This window comes from Pristiophorus japonicus, chromosome 2, assembly GCF_044704955.1.
Source record: "Pristiophorus japonicus isolate sPriJap1 chromosome 2, sPriJap1.hap1, whole genome shotgun sequence".
In the NCBI taxonomy this organism is placed as follows: Eukaryota; Metazoa; Chordata; class Chondrichthyes; family Pristiophoridae; genus Pristiophorus; species Pristiophorus japonicus.
The window spans coordinates 217,467,776-217,484,053 of record NC_091978.1 but is presented as its reverse complement, the minus strand read 5'-3'; positions in this window follow the sequence as shown (position 1 = coordinate 217,484,053).

The window sequence follows — 16,278 nt, the reverse complement described above, 5'->3', positions numbered from 1 at the left end:
GAAGCCCTTTATGCTCGCAGGATGAACTTCATAAGCTTCCCAATGACCAGGGAGGCACAGACCGAGAGGGCTTTGGGTTTCTTGAGAATAGCAGACTTCCCCAAGGTGCAGGGAGCAATAGACTGCATGCACATTGCCCTGAAAGCACCCTTAAAGAATGCGGAGGTCTTTCATAACAGACAGGGGTTCCACTCACTAAATGTGCAGCTTGTTGTCGACCACAGTCAATCAATAATGACAATGAATGCTACATTTCCTGGCAGCATCCATGATGCGCACATCTTATGTGAAAATGCTATCCCTGACCTGTTTGTCAATCAGCCAGAAGGTCACGGTTGGATGCTGGGAGATAAAGGTATGGCCTTGCCAGTTGGCTGATGACCCCTTTGTGTAATCCCGTCACTGAAGCACGGAAACGTTATAATGAAAGTCACATAGCGACACGCAGCAGCGTTGAAAAGACAATTGGAGTCCTAAATCAGCGTTTCAGATGCTTGGATCATTCTGGGGGCAGCCTACAGTACCACCCTGACCAGGTCGCAGAGTGTATTGTGATGTGTTGCATGCTGCACAACCTAGCTATAAGGAGAGGACAAGTAATGCCAGATCGGGCTGCAGGTCCAACTCCAGAAGGAGGGGAGATAGAAGAGGCAGCCGGCGAGGATACGAGGAGGAAGAGGCGGAAGAGGACGCAGGCGAGGACATAGGGGAGCGCAATCAGCCTGGCGATCTAGCACTGGTACCACCACCTCCCTCCCGAAGACCAGTACCCAGGGGCAGTTACACGGCCACTAAGCTGTTGCATCAGCAGCTCATTAATGAACTCTTTGCATGAACTATCATTGTGGATATTCAAATGTTCATTTAGAGTTAGGGTTAATCAAAAGTTTCATTTGCAGGGGGTTTCCTTGTTGTCTTGCCTGCACTGGCCTATCATTGGAATTAATGCTTACTTTAAGTAAAGTTTAAGTAAAGTACTGCTATAATAAAAGAATGAACAAATAAGGATGAACAACTGTAAATTTGTTAACTAATGTAACTAAGAGAGAAGGCACAAAATTTGTTGAATTAAAGATTTTTTTTTATTCGCAAAGACAACAAACAAATTTTTAATAAACTATTTAACAACACCCTCCCTCCACCCCGCCTCCCACCCACTCCCCCGCCGCCACCCAACCCACCCTGCCCTCAAATCTCCAAAACATTAACAATTAAAAAAAAATAAAAAACAGTTCAACAATGAAAAACACTCACCCCTCCCTACCTGCGGCCACGTTTCCCTCCAGGTCCTGTCCCACCCCGTGTTCTTACCCCACCCGCTCATTTTGGTCCATGCAGGCTGACACGAACGCGTTATGCAGTGTGGGCCGGCAAGACTGCCTGCCGTGGTGGAGGTGACGGAGTGGAAGCAGAAGCCTGAGGCTCCACTTCTGAGTCAGGAGGAACTGTACCCTTGCGTGCTCGGGGTCTTGCTGCAAGCTGACATGACACCTTGGGGTACAGCGCCGTGTCCAGCCAGCAATGCATGCCAAAGGGCATTGGTTGCAGCGGTCTGCTGATGAATGGCCTCCAATGTCTCCCGTGCTGTCTGTGCTTGCACAGAAGACCAGTTGGAGAAGTTCATGCTGAACTCGCTCCAGGTTGCTGGAAACTGGCTCCATTTCACGGAGAACTGACTTCAGTTTGTGGAGAAACCCGCGAAACCCTGGATAAGGTCGCGACCGATCGCAACTGTCTCCCTGCACAGGGATATCAAGCTCTCCGTCTGGCCCTCCATGGTAGGCAATTGCTCACCCCGCTGATCGGACCTCCGTGGAGTCGGCGTTTGCAATGTTACGTGCCTTGGCGTCGCCACTTGCACACCGCCTGGTCCCTGTGCATCATCCATCTCAAAGAGATGGCCGCAGGTTGTTCCCCGCTACAAAAACAATTTTGTCCTCTTCCTCCTCCTCCTCCTCCTCTTGCTCTTGCTCCACAGTTGTCAGCAGTTCCTACTCTTCCTCCTGCGAGGTATTTGAAGGCTCGGGATGGTGGATGTCTCTACTGACTCTAACGACACTTGACCTTAAAAAGACAAATGACATTTCGAAACAACTTATAATGGTGCTCATTATTAGTAAAGATACATATCAATACATATCAATATTTCAATAACCCAAAACATTAAAATACTTTTCAATACTCCATATGCACAAGGGTTCACCAGGGCTAACATGACCTCATTCGTAAATCAAGTGTACATCAAAATTATGTATCATATTGCATTGTAATTGCATAACATTACGGGCCCAAGTTTCCACATGATTTGCGCCTGATTTTTAGGAGCAACTGGTGGAGAACGGACTATCTTAGAAATTGCAATTCTCCACATTTTTTTTTCTGCAGTTCGAGTCAGGTAGAACAGTTCCACATTGGAACAGAATTTTTTCTTCAAAAGGGGGCGTGTCCGGCCACTGACGCCTGATTTGAAAGTTTCCACAGTGAAAACGTACTCCAAACTAACTTAGAATGGAGCAAATGAAGATTTTTGTTGAACTGAAAAAACATTAAAAAATCAGGCGCAGGTTACAAATTAAGCGTCCAGAACGAGGTGGGGGGGAGGGAGGGGAAGGGAACTCATTAAATTCTACAATGAATCCTTATTTATACTTATACAAATATTATACAAATGAATGCAACCTGAATAAAAATTTATAAGCAAAGAAAAGATTAAATAAACCATCTTCCTACCTGTGTGAAAGTGCTTCAGCCAGGGAGAATGCTGCAGCAAGCCTCACAAAACGAGGCAGCCGTTCCCGAACGCGGGGGAGGGGGGGGAAGGAAGCCATTCCAGACGGCGGGCGGGAGGGAGGGAGGGGCGCCTGTTTTTTATCGTGTGGAAACTTGGGCCCTACATGTGTAACTAAGATATTTTTAGTATGTATTTAGTAATGCTTGACACATTGCACAGTTCCCATTACTCACGAGACTCAAGGGTGGGTTCGGCCACATCATGGGTCATGACCGAACAGCTGTCAGGCCCCACAAAGTCGACCGCAAGCTCCTCGTATTCATTTAGAATCTGCACCGTAGCAGAGCCGCCACCCGTCCTCCTTTGCTCGGAGCGGTTGATAGATATCTTCTTCAGTAAATGATAAGATAACATTGCATGGCATAAGCTAATAGAATTGGTAGTAAACATTTAAGACTGAAGATTTAAATGTTCGATTAAAAATTAGCATTGCATTGCATATGAATAATATAAGATTCAACTTAGTGTTAAGGTGCATAAATTAATTCATAATTTAATTAATTTATACTTTAACAAAATGACATTGAAGATTCTAATTAAAATTTCCATACATCATTTAAATATTACATATGTATAATTTTAAATATAAGATGCAACAGGCTGTTCCATCTTTTATGGCACTGGTCTGGTGTGCGCACTTCATTGGATGCCGATGTGATCACATCAGCAATCTTGGCCCAGATTCTCCTATATGCACGGGGTGGAGGCTTCCCATGCCCACCCCGTGTCAAGTCCTCCCACCTTCCACTGACAATATTGACGAGGGCTTCGTTGGCCTCCTCGCTAAAGGGTTTAGCCCTTCTCCTCTCGCTATCTCCCTCCATTTTGATTTTAGGTATATATTTCAATATTTCAATATTGTAACAACAAAAATATATTTCAATATTGTTACAACAAATATAATTATAATTATTTGCAATTGAAAAAAATAAGCCTGGGATATTAAAGATTACTTATTTTTAGATCCAAATTCTCGATGCGCTGTAACCAACCATAAAAGCCTCCACTCTTCCTTCCCCTCTCTTTCTCTCTCTGATCCCCCCTGTGCTTCTGAGTATGTGTGATGACCCCTGACCTCTCAAAATGCGGCAAAGAAAATCAACCACAAAAAAACATCCCACACACGCGCAGAATAACGTTACTAGGGAAGCTTCTTTTTCTTTATTGACATCCGTTTTCGGTGAGCGATCGTGAGATCGCCGAAAAATCATGTTGCCCATTTGACATTGCCGGGGTAAGGCCGAGTGGAAAATCGCAAAAAAAAAAAATGGTCCTTGTGCCAGCGATCAGCAAAGCCGAGACGTCCCACATCTCTGGAACATAGACATAAAAACATAGAAAATAGGAGCAGGAGTAGGAAATTCGGCCCTTCGAGCCTGCACCACCATTCAATAAGATCATGGCTGATCATTCCCTCAGTACCCCTTTCCTGCTTTCTCTCCATATCCCTTGATCCCCTTAGCCGTAAGGGCCATATCTAACTCCCTCTTGAATATATCCAATGAACTGGCATCAACAACTCTCTGCGGCAGGGAATTCCACAGCTAAACAACTCTCTGAGTGAAGAAGTTTCTCCTCATATCAGTCCTAAATGGCCTACCCCTTATCCTAAGACTTCCCTGGTTCTGGACTTCCCCAACATCAGGAACATTCTACCCGCATCTAACATGTCCCGTCCCGGCAGAATCTTATATGTTTCTATGAGATCCCCTCTCATCCTTCTGAACTCCAAAGTATAAAGGCCCAGTTGATCCAATCTCTCCTCATATATCAGTCCAGCCATCCCGGGAATCAGTCTGGTGAACCTTCGCTGCACTATCTCAATAGCAAAAACGTCCTTCCTCAGATTAGGAGTCCAAAACTAACACAATATTTCAGGTGAGGCCTCACCAAGGCCCTGTACAACTGCAAAAAGACTTCCCTGCTCCTATACTCAAAACCCCTAGCTATGAAGGCCAACATACCATTTGCCTTCTTCACCGCCTGCTGTACCTATATGCCAACTTTCAATAACTGATGAATGATGACACCCAGGTCTCGTTGCACCTTCCCTTTTCCTAATCTGCCGCCATTCAGATAATATTCTGTCTTCGCGTTTTTGCCCCCAAAGTGGATAACATCACATTTATCCACATTATACTGCATCTGCCATGCATCTAACATGTTCCGTCCTGTCAGAATCTTATATGTTTCTATGAGATTCCCTCTCATCCTTCTAAACTCCAAAGTATGAAGGCCCACTCACCTAACCTGTACAAGTCACCTTGCAGCCTCCTAACGTCTCCCTCACAGCTCACTCCACAACCGAGTTTAATGTCATCTGCAAACCTGGAGATATTACACTCAATTCCTTCATCCAAATCATTGATGTATATTGTAAAGAGCTGGGGTCCCAGCACTGAGCCCTGCGGCACTCCACTAATCACTGCCTGCCATTCTGAAAAGGACCTGTTTATCCCAACTCTCTGCTTCCTGTCTGCCAACCAGATCTCTATCCACATCAGTATATTACCCCCAATACCATGTGCTTTGATTTTGCACACCAATCTCTTGTGTGGGACCTTGTTAAAAGCCTTTTGAAAGTCTAAATACACCACATCCACTGATTCTCCCTTGTCCACTCTATTAGTTGCATCCTCAAAAAATTCCAGAAGATTTGTCAAGCATTATTTCCCCTACATAAATTCATGCTGAGTTGAACCGATCCTGTCACTGCTTTCCAAATGCAGTGATATTTCATCCTTAATAACTGATTCCAACATTTTCCCCACTACTGATGTCAGACTAACCGGTCTATTATTACCCGCTTTCTCTCTCCCTCCCTTTTTAAAAAGTGGTGTTACATTAGTCCTCCAGTCCATAGGAATTGAATCAGAGTCGATAAACTGTTGGAAATTGATCACCAATGCATCCACTATTTCTAGGGCCACTTCCTTAAGTACTCTGGAATGCAGACTATCAAGCCCAGTGTATTTATCGGCCTTCAATTTCCATATCACAATTTCCTGACTAATAAGGATATCCTTCAGTTCCTCCTTCTCACTTGACCCTCGGTCACCTAGTACTTCTGAAAGGTAATTTGTGTCTTCCTTCGTGAAGACAGAACCAAAGAATTTGTTCAATTGGTCTGCCATTTCTTTGTTTCCCATTATAAATTCACCTGAATCCGACTGAAAGGGACCTACATTTGTTTTCACTAATCTTTTTCTCTTCACATATCTATTGAAGCTTTTGCAGTCAGTTTTTATGTTCCCTGCAAGCTTCCTCTCATACTCTATTTTCCCCCTCCTAATTAAATCCTTAGTCCTCCTCTGCTGAATTTAAAATTTCTCCCAGTCCTCAGGTTTGTTGCTTTTTCTGGCCAATTTACATGCCTCTTCCTATCCTTAATTTCCCTTGTTAGCCATGGTTGAGCCACCTTTTCCATTTTATTTTTACTCCAGACAGGGATGGACAATTGCTGAAGATCATCCATGTGATCTTTAAATGTTTGCCATTGCCTATCCACCATCAACCCTTTAAGTATCATTTGACAGTCTATTCTAGCCAATTCATGCCTCAAACCATCAAAGTTATCTTTCCTTAAGTTCAGGACCCTAGTTTCTGTATTAACTGTGTCACTCTCCATCTTAATAAAGAATTATACTATGTTATGGTCACTCTTCCCCAAGGGGCCTCGCACAACAAGATTGCTAATTAGTCCTTTCTCATTACACAACACCCAGTCTAGGATGGCCAGCTCCCTCGTTGGTTCCTCGACATATTGGTCCAGAAAACCATCCCTAATACACTCCAGGAAATCTTTCTCCACTGCATTGCTACCAGTTTAGTTAGCCCAATCAATATGTAGATTACAGTCACCCATGATAACTGCTGTACCTTTATTGCATGCATCCCTAATTTCTTGTTTGATGCTGTCCCCAACCTTACTACTACTGTTTTGTGGTCTGTACACAACTCCCACTAGCGTTTTCTGCCCCTTGGTATTCCATAGCTCCACCCATATAGATTCCACATCATCCAAGCTAATGTCCTTTCTTACTATTGCATTAATTTCCTCTTTAACCCGCAATGCCACCCGCCTTCTTTTCCTTTCTGTCTATCCTTCCTAAATGTTGAATACCACTGGATGTTGAGTTCCCAGCCTTGGTCACCCTGGAGCCATGTCTCCGTGATGCTAATTACATCATACCCATTAACTGCTATCTGCACAGTTAATTCGTCCCCCTTATTCCGAATACTCCTCGCATTGAGGCACAGAGCCTTCAGGCTTGTCTTTCAAACACACTTTGCCCCTTTAGAATTTTGCTGTAATGTGGCCCTTTTTACTTTATGCCTTAGGTTTCTCTGCCCTCCACTTTTACTTTTCTTCTTTCTATCTGTTGCTTCTGCCCCCATTCTACTTCCCCATGTCTCCCTGCATAGGTTCCCATACCCCTGCCATATTAGTTTAACTCCTCCCCAACAGCACTAGCAAACACTCCCCTACGACATCGGTTCCGGTCCTGCCCAGGTGCAGACCGTCCGGTTTGTACTGGTCCCACCTCCTCCAGAACCTGTTCCAATGTCCCAGGAATTTGAATCCCTCCCTGCTGCACCACTCCTTAAGCCATGTATTCATCTGAGCTATCCTGTGATTCCTACTCTGACTAGCATGTGGTACTGGTAGCAATCCTGAGAATACTACTTTTGAGGTCCTACTTTTTAATTTAGCTCCTAGTTCCCTAAATTCGTCTTGTAGGACCTCATCCATTTTTTTACCTATATCGTTGGTACCTATATGCACCATGACAACTGGCTGTTCACCCTCCCTTTTCAGAATGCCCTGCACCTGCTCCGAGACATCCTTGACCCTTGCACCAGGGAGGCAACGTACCATCCTGGAGTCTCGGTTGCGGCCGCAGAAACGGCTATCTATTCCCCTTACAATTGAATCCCCTATCACTATAGCTCTTCCACTCTTTTTCCTGCCCTCTTGTGCAGCAGAGCCACCCACGGTGCCATGAACTTGGCTGCTGCTGCCCTCCCCTGATGAGTCATATCCCTCAACAGTACCCAAAGCTGTTTTGCAGGGGGATGACCGCAGGGGACCCCTGCACTACCTTCCTTCACTGCTCTTCCTGTTGGGCATCCATTCCCTATCTGACTGTGGCCTATTTTTTTGTGCCTTAGCCACCTAGTGGAAAGTCTAGCCCTTGATACTTTAGTGACTTTATGACCTGCCATGGTCCCATCCAGTCCTATAGGCTTGTGTGGAGCATAATCTCCGGCATGGACTGGTTCGGCCGAATGGCCTGTTTCTGTGTCGTATATGTAGTCTTAACCTGTCTGTGAATGGTAGAGTTAATTTAATTCCAAAATAGTTGAGATTGGTTTTGCCCATCAGTTCTGGATCTCTTTTTGATTCTTAAATACCACCAGTGTATGGTCTACATTCTTCTTCATTGAGGTAATTGATTTAATTCATTGCAAATAATTTTTGATTGTGCTTTGTAAGCTATTGCTGGCTGTAAATCAAAATATGGCATTGTCAAAATCTGTGGTGCTCCTGCCTGTGTGATAACTGAATGCACTCACCACATGTGACTGTCTAATCTACATTAAAGCTGATTAAATATCATCATAAAGTCTTCGACCAATAGCTTAGCTGACTGCAAGTATTTGGAAATTAACATCCTATGAATTATATCCCCAGAACAACAGAAATTGTAAACATTTAATCAAAAAACTAGACACAGATTTAACCAAAATGAGTTTTATCCATATTGAGTAAGAACATTTACAATTGAAATTCCTGCTGTGTTTTATCCATCAAAAGTTGCACTAATATCTTCCATTCAATACATGAAGGAGATAAGCACATCACATCTCATCCCATTCTATCCCATAGAAGCAGCTTAAATATCTTTAGGAGAAAATAAGGCTCTGCATTTATCAGACACAAATAGAACTTATAGGTCTAGAAATAGGCTCGCACAAACTCGGTGAAGGAAACAATCACTGTGTCGGAATTGGTAAGCCCAAGGCCTACCCGAAATTGGGCCTCGAACCTCACTCGCATCAAAGCAGTGAGCTGCCACCACCTGCTGGGCATCCCCAGGTAGCCCGCTGGCGGAGAACATTTGAATTTGGGGCCACTGCATCATTGGTAGTTCAGATAGGGAGAAGGAAAAGTGGGTGACATAGGGGCAATCAGGGATTGAAGAGGAGGGAGTGTTCCACCACTATCGGGGTGAGACCAATGCTGGGAAAGCCCAAGGACACTTTGCATAGCTTAGGGAGAGCACTACTGCTCCTCCTGGCCCGTAAGGAGTTCTCCCATGAGTTGTTTCTTACCATTCACCATGCCCTCTTCCGGCCAGTCAATGCCTCCTGCCGTACTTGGCCTATCGGATTGCACACAGTGTGGGACTCGCTACAACTTTTCTCTCTGTAGTCAGCCCCTGCCTGCTGTAGCGGGAGCCTTGGCCGGGCAGGAATGGAGCTACCTCAGGCCAGTAAGTAGACTCGGTCTAATCTTAACCGCTCCCATGCATCATTTCTGCTGGGAGAGGAGTGTAATATCCAGAGCATAGAGACTGACCTTGTTAATTAAGAAAGCATTCTAATTACAACCTGATTGAGCTGGTACTGATTTAAAGTCATTCTTTTAGTTTGCCAAGTAAAAAGTCAATGGGGTCGAAATTGCCCTCCATCCTGCTAGAGGCAGATAATTCAAATTCTCTGGTGAATTACCGCCCGAATTGATGGGGTGGGGTAAAGAGGGAAATTGACTTATTTTCTTTTGAAAAATCATTGGGGTGGTGTTTGGGGCGGAAGCAAGTCGAGAGCGGGAGCCGGGCAGAAGGCGGGCAGTGTCATCAGAGCCGCACTGAGCACGTCAGCGCGATGCAGACATGCCGTGTCGTGCTGACGCTTAGCTACGTCCCCTTCATTTAAAGGGGAGGGATGCTGTGAGACCTACTTGGCGCCCACTGGGTCACCAGGGAGAACTTCGACTGGGCCAGCAGCCCGGCCGAACCCATGGCCGCCATTGTTGGGCTGACGGGCGATGTGCCCTCCCATTTAAAGCCAGAAGTACCACCCAGCCACTGGCAGCTTCCCACTGCGCAAAACTGTCAGGGGCACTGACAAGCAGTCAATCGACTGTTTTAGGGCAATGTCACTTCCGGAGCGGCGACCAGGTGGTGCTCGCTCTAATGACATCATTACCACCGTTCGCACAGGGGCAGGGTGGATACCTTCTCTGTCTCAAAAAAGCACGAGGGCAATGTTTTGATCGTCTGAGAGTCTGCCCCAATTGGGCAGAAACTCATTTAACTGCTCTTAAAAAAGGGGGCAATTTTGGCCACAACCTTTCAAAAACTGATGGAGTAGGTATTCTGAGGATTGCAGGGGCCCATTTGGTTAATATATTTGGCCTATATAATTATCTTTTCAAGGTCTGTTGAAGAGCATCTGATAAGACAGAAGGAAAGTTCTGTGACTGATGAGCTAGAATGAAACTCAAGTCTATTAATTGTTTCTTTTCACAATACCTGGAGGGTGATTTTCCTCTTGGCTTCTCCCACTCCGTCGCCGTAACTGGCAGACTTTCAATGGACATCTGTTTACATGTGTAACTGCAGTTTGTGCTGAAGGTACAGTGGAATAGGCAGTTCATTCCCATAATCTTAGCTAATTCCATTGAAACAGATCTGGTAGAAGCTAAAGCTACAGATTTCTATCCTGTCACAATTAACTATTGATACTAAGATTGTGGATTTTCAATTTGCCTCTTAATTACTACAGAAGCTTAGAAGTAGTGTTTTTTAAGACCAAGCAATCAATTTGAAATAGTAAATCCACCGTGTGAACTTCTAAATGTTAAACTGCATTTTAATAATGTAAATCTTGTCTACCCTTGGCCTCAGCTCTTCTGTTTCCTCAGACTGTTAAAGAACAGTGAAATATTGCTGCTTCGTTTTGAAGACCAAAGAAAACTGCTGATGGGGAATGGGCTACAAATCGGATCATGGAATTCAATGTCAGTAAGTGTGAAGTGATGCACTTTGGTTAAAACAAACAGCAGTAAAGAAATAGGCTTGGTGCTGGGGAAGAGCAAAGGGATTTAGGAGTCACAGGTTGACAGAACATTAAAGGCAGCAACTCAAATTGATAAGCTTAAAAAAAAATGGAACTGGGAGAAAGTTAATCCCCTAGGACGGAATAGAAAGGGATGTGGTGAGCGGTTAAAAATTCAACAATGGGAAACCCGACCCCAACCCGCCTCCAAAATCCAGTTTTAATAGAGGTGTTAAATCTGCTTTCCAGGGGCAGAAGCGATAATTTAAGGCCTAAGAATTGGCCTCCTTAGTGCCTCCTGTTATCGCCTCCGGGAGTTGATAATGGGGCGCTAACGACCGACCGACCGACCGACTGAGCACGGTGTGATGAACATCGGCGGAAGGTTTGTGGTGCCGTCGGACGTTGTGCCACAATCTCCTTTGCCCGGAGATCGTGACGTCATTGCCGTGCGAATCGCCCCGGTAGCGCCCCAGAGCCAAACTTCGGTTCCGCCCCTACTGCATTGCCGGGTAAAAACACCGGCAGCTGCAGGAGGCATTGACTGGGAGACCGGATGCTTGGGGGCGAAGGTTGAAGGCAAGGTGGCCGAGGTAAATGCAAAAATTTCTACAATGATGTTTGTCAGTTTTTTCATTCCTCTTCGGCCGCGAACGATTAGCCCGGCACTCTGCTGCAGTGTATCGGGCTGATCGGGCCCGATTGCGGCAACCATCGGGGACCAGGTCAGTGTTTTCAATGCAGAGCCTGCAGTGATGGCCCTTCTTTTTAAGGGCGGGAAGGAGCCTCGGAACGCGGCAGCACTGCACTGCACAACTGCGTCCTGTTGCTCTCCAGGTTGCTCGTGCTTCCACTCTGCCATTTTTGGAGCTAAGAAGGCTGAGTAGCACCTGAAAAATGGGTGGCAGGCAGCCCAATTTAATCTTGTAAGTTTCAGTTTACATGAGACAGGTGTGTACACCAATCTTCAGGAAAAAGGGAAATCAGCGCATTTATCCATTACCTTCCCTCTATTTATTCCTGGAATCTCCAATGGAATTCAACAAACCCCTTTCCCTCCATACAAGCTTATGACAGGCAGATTTAATAGTTGTCAATGATTGAGGAACATAGAAATTACTCGTTAGATTAAAGTACAAAATTAAATATTAGCATCATTCAAGCTGCCCCATCTTCCTTTAAATATGGATTCAAAAGCATCATTTAATTTGGTATAAGAATGTCTTCATTAAATCAAAATGCCTAATGCCTTGCAAACTGGAAATCTGAAATAAAAACAGAAAGTTCTGGAAACGTTCAGCAGCTGTGGAGTGAGAGAGATGTGGTTAACATTTTATCAGACCTGAAATGTTAACCACAGATGCTGTCTGACCTGCTGAGTTTTTTTTAGTATTTTCTCTTTTTATTTTTAATGCCTTCATCAACTTTGGTGCGTGCATAATAAGCAGTCGGTCTGGTAACTGGGGCATAGTTTGGAATAATTATTTTGTTCTTATTTTTAGCAGAGGAAGAAAGGGGTGTTTCTGTTAACTGTAATAAAGATCAAATATATGTAACCACTAAACAGCTTGAATAAAGGAAATATCTGAATGATTATATATCAAGTGTCCCAAACCTTAATATGCCACTTATTTCAGAATTAATTTTTATTACTTATTTTCCAGGAGCTTGGGATCCCAGTATCTGATTTTTTTTTCTTAAACAAACATAAAATATATCTAATTATGAATTAAACCTTGTAATATGATAGTCGGTAGCTGAGGAACTAAAACTCCATTAGTCATTTCAAACTGACTGTTGCCGAGATGGTGTCCTGCAGTGAGATTCTGCACGGTTCGAGACAGATTTCTGTCTGCCAGAACAGCTTCCACCAGGTAAACCAACAATAAACAGCAATTTGAATTTATGTAGCATCTTTAATGTAATAAAACATTCCCAAGTGCTTAACAAACTATGGGAACAGAGCAGTGACGTGAGGAAGGTAGAGGAGGTTACTGAAGGCAAGTAAGGATTCAGTCTTGAATCTCCTTAGTTTGCATAACTCAATGTCATTCCAAGAGGTTTATTGATCCTTTGGGCCATTGTGTGTGTAATGAGTCTGCTGAACAAACCCTTGCTTCCTTCACCACCATTTCCAGCTGTACCTTCAGCTGTCTAAGCTCTAGAATTCCCTCCCTAAACCTCTTCAGTCTCCACTTCTATCTCTACCTATAACACAGTCCTTAAACCTACCTCCATGACTAAGTATTTGGTCACGTCCTAATGTTTCATTCTTTTGCTTTGTGTCCATTTTTGTTGTAGTATGTAAATGCAAGCTGTTGTTTTGTGTGTGATCCATGTATGTGTGTGTGTTGGGGGGTGGGGGGGTTAACATAGATAAGCCGATGTTAATTTTTTTTAGAATTCCTGGACAAAAATAAAAAATAAACAGAACCGTTTTATTTAGTTTACACAACAAATACGATTCTACCAATTCTACCAATTAACATTTGGCATTAAAAATTTACAGAAAATTATGCTGCCTTTTAAACTGCAAATAACACTGAAGTACACAATGGATAATGTTTTGTGAAAGCAATTAAACATTCTGTTTGAAACAACACAGTCTGATAATGCTGATTGCTTGAAGTCAATATCAATGTTAGTGGGACATTTTCTGCTCCCTAATAGCTTTACAGGCTTGCTTTGCAGAGTGCTGCATCAGCAAGCAATAACATTGCCTGTCAAAGTAAACAGGGCTGCTACAAATCTGAATTCAGGACTAAGAAGAGAGTGAATGAGGAGTTCCGATATATAACTCTTGTTTCCATAAAGCGAACTGAATCGATAACTTGTGGCATATTCTTCACAACATCACAAACACACAGGACTTCACAAGATGGCTTCAACAGGGGAACTTGTCAGGTGACCTGTCACCTGATGTCTATTGTATTTACAGTAATGGCTGCATTACCATAGTAGTCCACTAGGTGGAACTATATATTACACTTCTCCCTCCTTAAAGAAGACATAATTATAACACAATCATCAAACATAACTTGCATGGTTATACATAACAAAACATCTGGGACTAAACTTTCACTTTCATTTTCGGTGGTTTTTCGGCGATTTTCTCAGCGGTACAGCTGTTTTTGGTAGAGAAACTGCCGGCAAAAGTTTCCTCCTTAGTTTTTTAATGGTATCGTCCAAATCTCAAAAGACCCGCCGGGAGCAAACCGTCGACGTGCACTGCCAAGAAAATCACCAGGGCGCAAGATTGGCCTCAACATAAGCCCGTCCAGATCGTCGAGGGAACCGCCTTGTGAAAGCTGCTTAAACATGGTGGTAGCTGAGTCCTCTGCAAGGAGAGGTAAGCTAAAGGTTCTGTATTTTTTTTAATTGTACAATGGCGATTAGCTTTAAAACTGCCTTGGGAATGTTTAACTTTTTTGAGCAAAAATCTTTTCTTTAAGTTTTCCCCCCTTCCTAGGCCCAACCATAGCCTCGGACTACATATTTTTTTAATTTTAAAAACCGCCCATTTCACTTAGTTTCCCCTTTAACCACCGAGAAACCGCCGAGAATACTGGTGCAAGATCCATTTTTATTGCCGGGCGATTATTTTTAATTTAACTATGGAAATTTTCACCTGCGTTACTTGCAAAATGTTAATGGTTTTTCTGGTCAGGTAATCGGGCGTTGAGGGGCTCTCTGGAAAGGCAAGCTCATGGACTTATTTTGCCATATTTACAAATCAAACTTAATCACTGGTTTTCTGTTTCAAAGAGGATACCTTTGATCTCGAACCGAACTTCCCAAACATGGTGCAAAATTAGATTCATTCAATGTTGATCTTGAGGAAAGTTTTCCTCTAAGGGATGCCATTGATTTACAATTTGAACTTTCTACAACTTCAGACAGTTTATCTGCCTGACTCGGACTCAGACTTAACTCCTGACTTTCTATTGAACTTGTTTCTAGTACATTTGAGGTTGGATATGCTACTGGTACTGTCCTTGTAATAAGACTATCTGATGAGTCAGAAATAATCGAATCATTCCAAATTCCAACCCCTTCAAATCTGCCATTAAAATATGATCAATGTGAACAAACTTCTAGTGTCCCTAACAACTATTTGTGCGGGAAGTGTATCCAGCTGCAGCTCCTGTCAGACCGCATTGCGGCACTGGAGCTGTGCATGGATTCACTCTGGAGCACCTGCGATGCTGAGGATGTCATGAATAGCAGGTCTAGTGAGTTGGTCACATTGCAGGTAAACCTTACACAGGCAGATAGGGAATGGGTGACCATCAGGCAGAGCAGGAGTAGAAAGGTAGTGCAAGAATCCCCTGTGGTCATCTCCCTCCAAAACATGCATAGCACTTTGAATACTGTTGGGGGAGATGGCCCATCAGGGGAAGGCAGCAGCAGCCAAGTTTATGGCACCATGGATGGCTCTGCTGCACAGGAGGGCAGCAGAAAGAGTGGGAGAGCTATAGTGGTAAGGGATTCTATTGTAAGGGGAATAGATAGGGGTTTCTCCTGCCGCAATCGAGACGCCAGGATGGTATGTTGTCTCCCTGGTGCAAGGGTCAAGGATGTCTCGGAGCAGCTGCAGGGCATTCTGGAGGGGAAGGGTGAACAGCCAGTTGTCATGGTGCATATAGGTACCAACGATATAGATAAAAAACGGGATCAGGTCCTACAGACTGAATATAGGGAGCTAGGAGTTAAATTAAAAAGTAGGACCTAAAAGGTAGTAATCTCAGGGTTGCTACCAGTACCACGTGCTAGTCAGAGTAGAAATAGCAGGATAGTTAAGAAGAATATGTGGCTTGAGGAATGGTGCAAGAGGGAAGGATTCAAATTCCTGGAACATTGGAACCGGTTCTGGGGGAAATGGGACCAGTGCAAACCGGACGGTCTGCACTTGGGCAGGACCAGAACCAATGTCCTAGGGGGAGTGTTTGCTAGTGCTGTTGGGGAGGGTTTAAACTAATATGGCAGGGGGAGGGGAATCTATGCAGAGAGACAGAGGGAAGTAAAATGAGGGCAGAAGCAAAAGGTAGAAAGGAGATAAGGAAAAGTGGAGGGCAGAGAAATCAAAGGCAAAAATCAAAAAGGGCCACATTATAACATCATTCTAAAAGGACAAAAATTGTTAAAAAACAACAAGCCTGAAGGCTCTGCGTCTCAATGCGAGGAGCATTCGTGATAAGTTGGATAAATTAACTGCGTAGATAGCTTTAAACGGATATGATGTAATTGGGATTACGGAAACATGGCTCCAGGGTGACCAAGGCTGGGAACTCAACATCCAGGGGTATTCAATATTCAGGAAGGATAGACAGAAAGAAAAAGGAGGTGGGGTAGTGTTGCTGGTTCAAGAGGAAATTAATGCAATAGTAAGGAAGGATATTAGCTTGGATGATGTAGAATCTGTA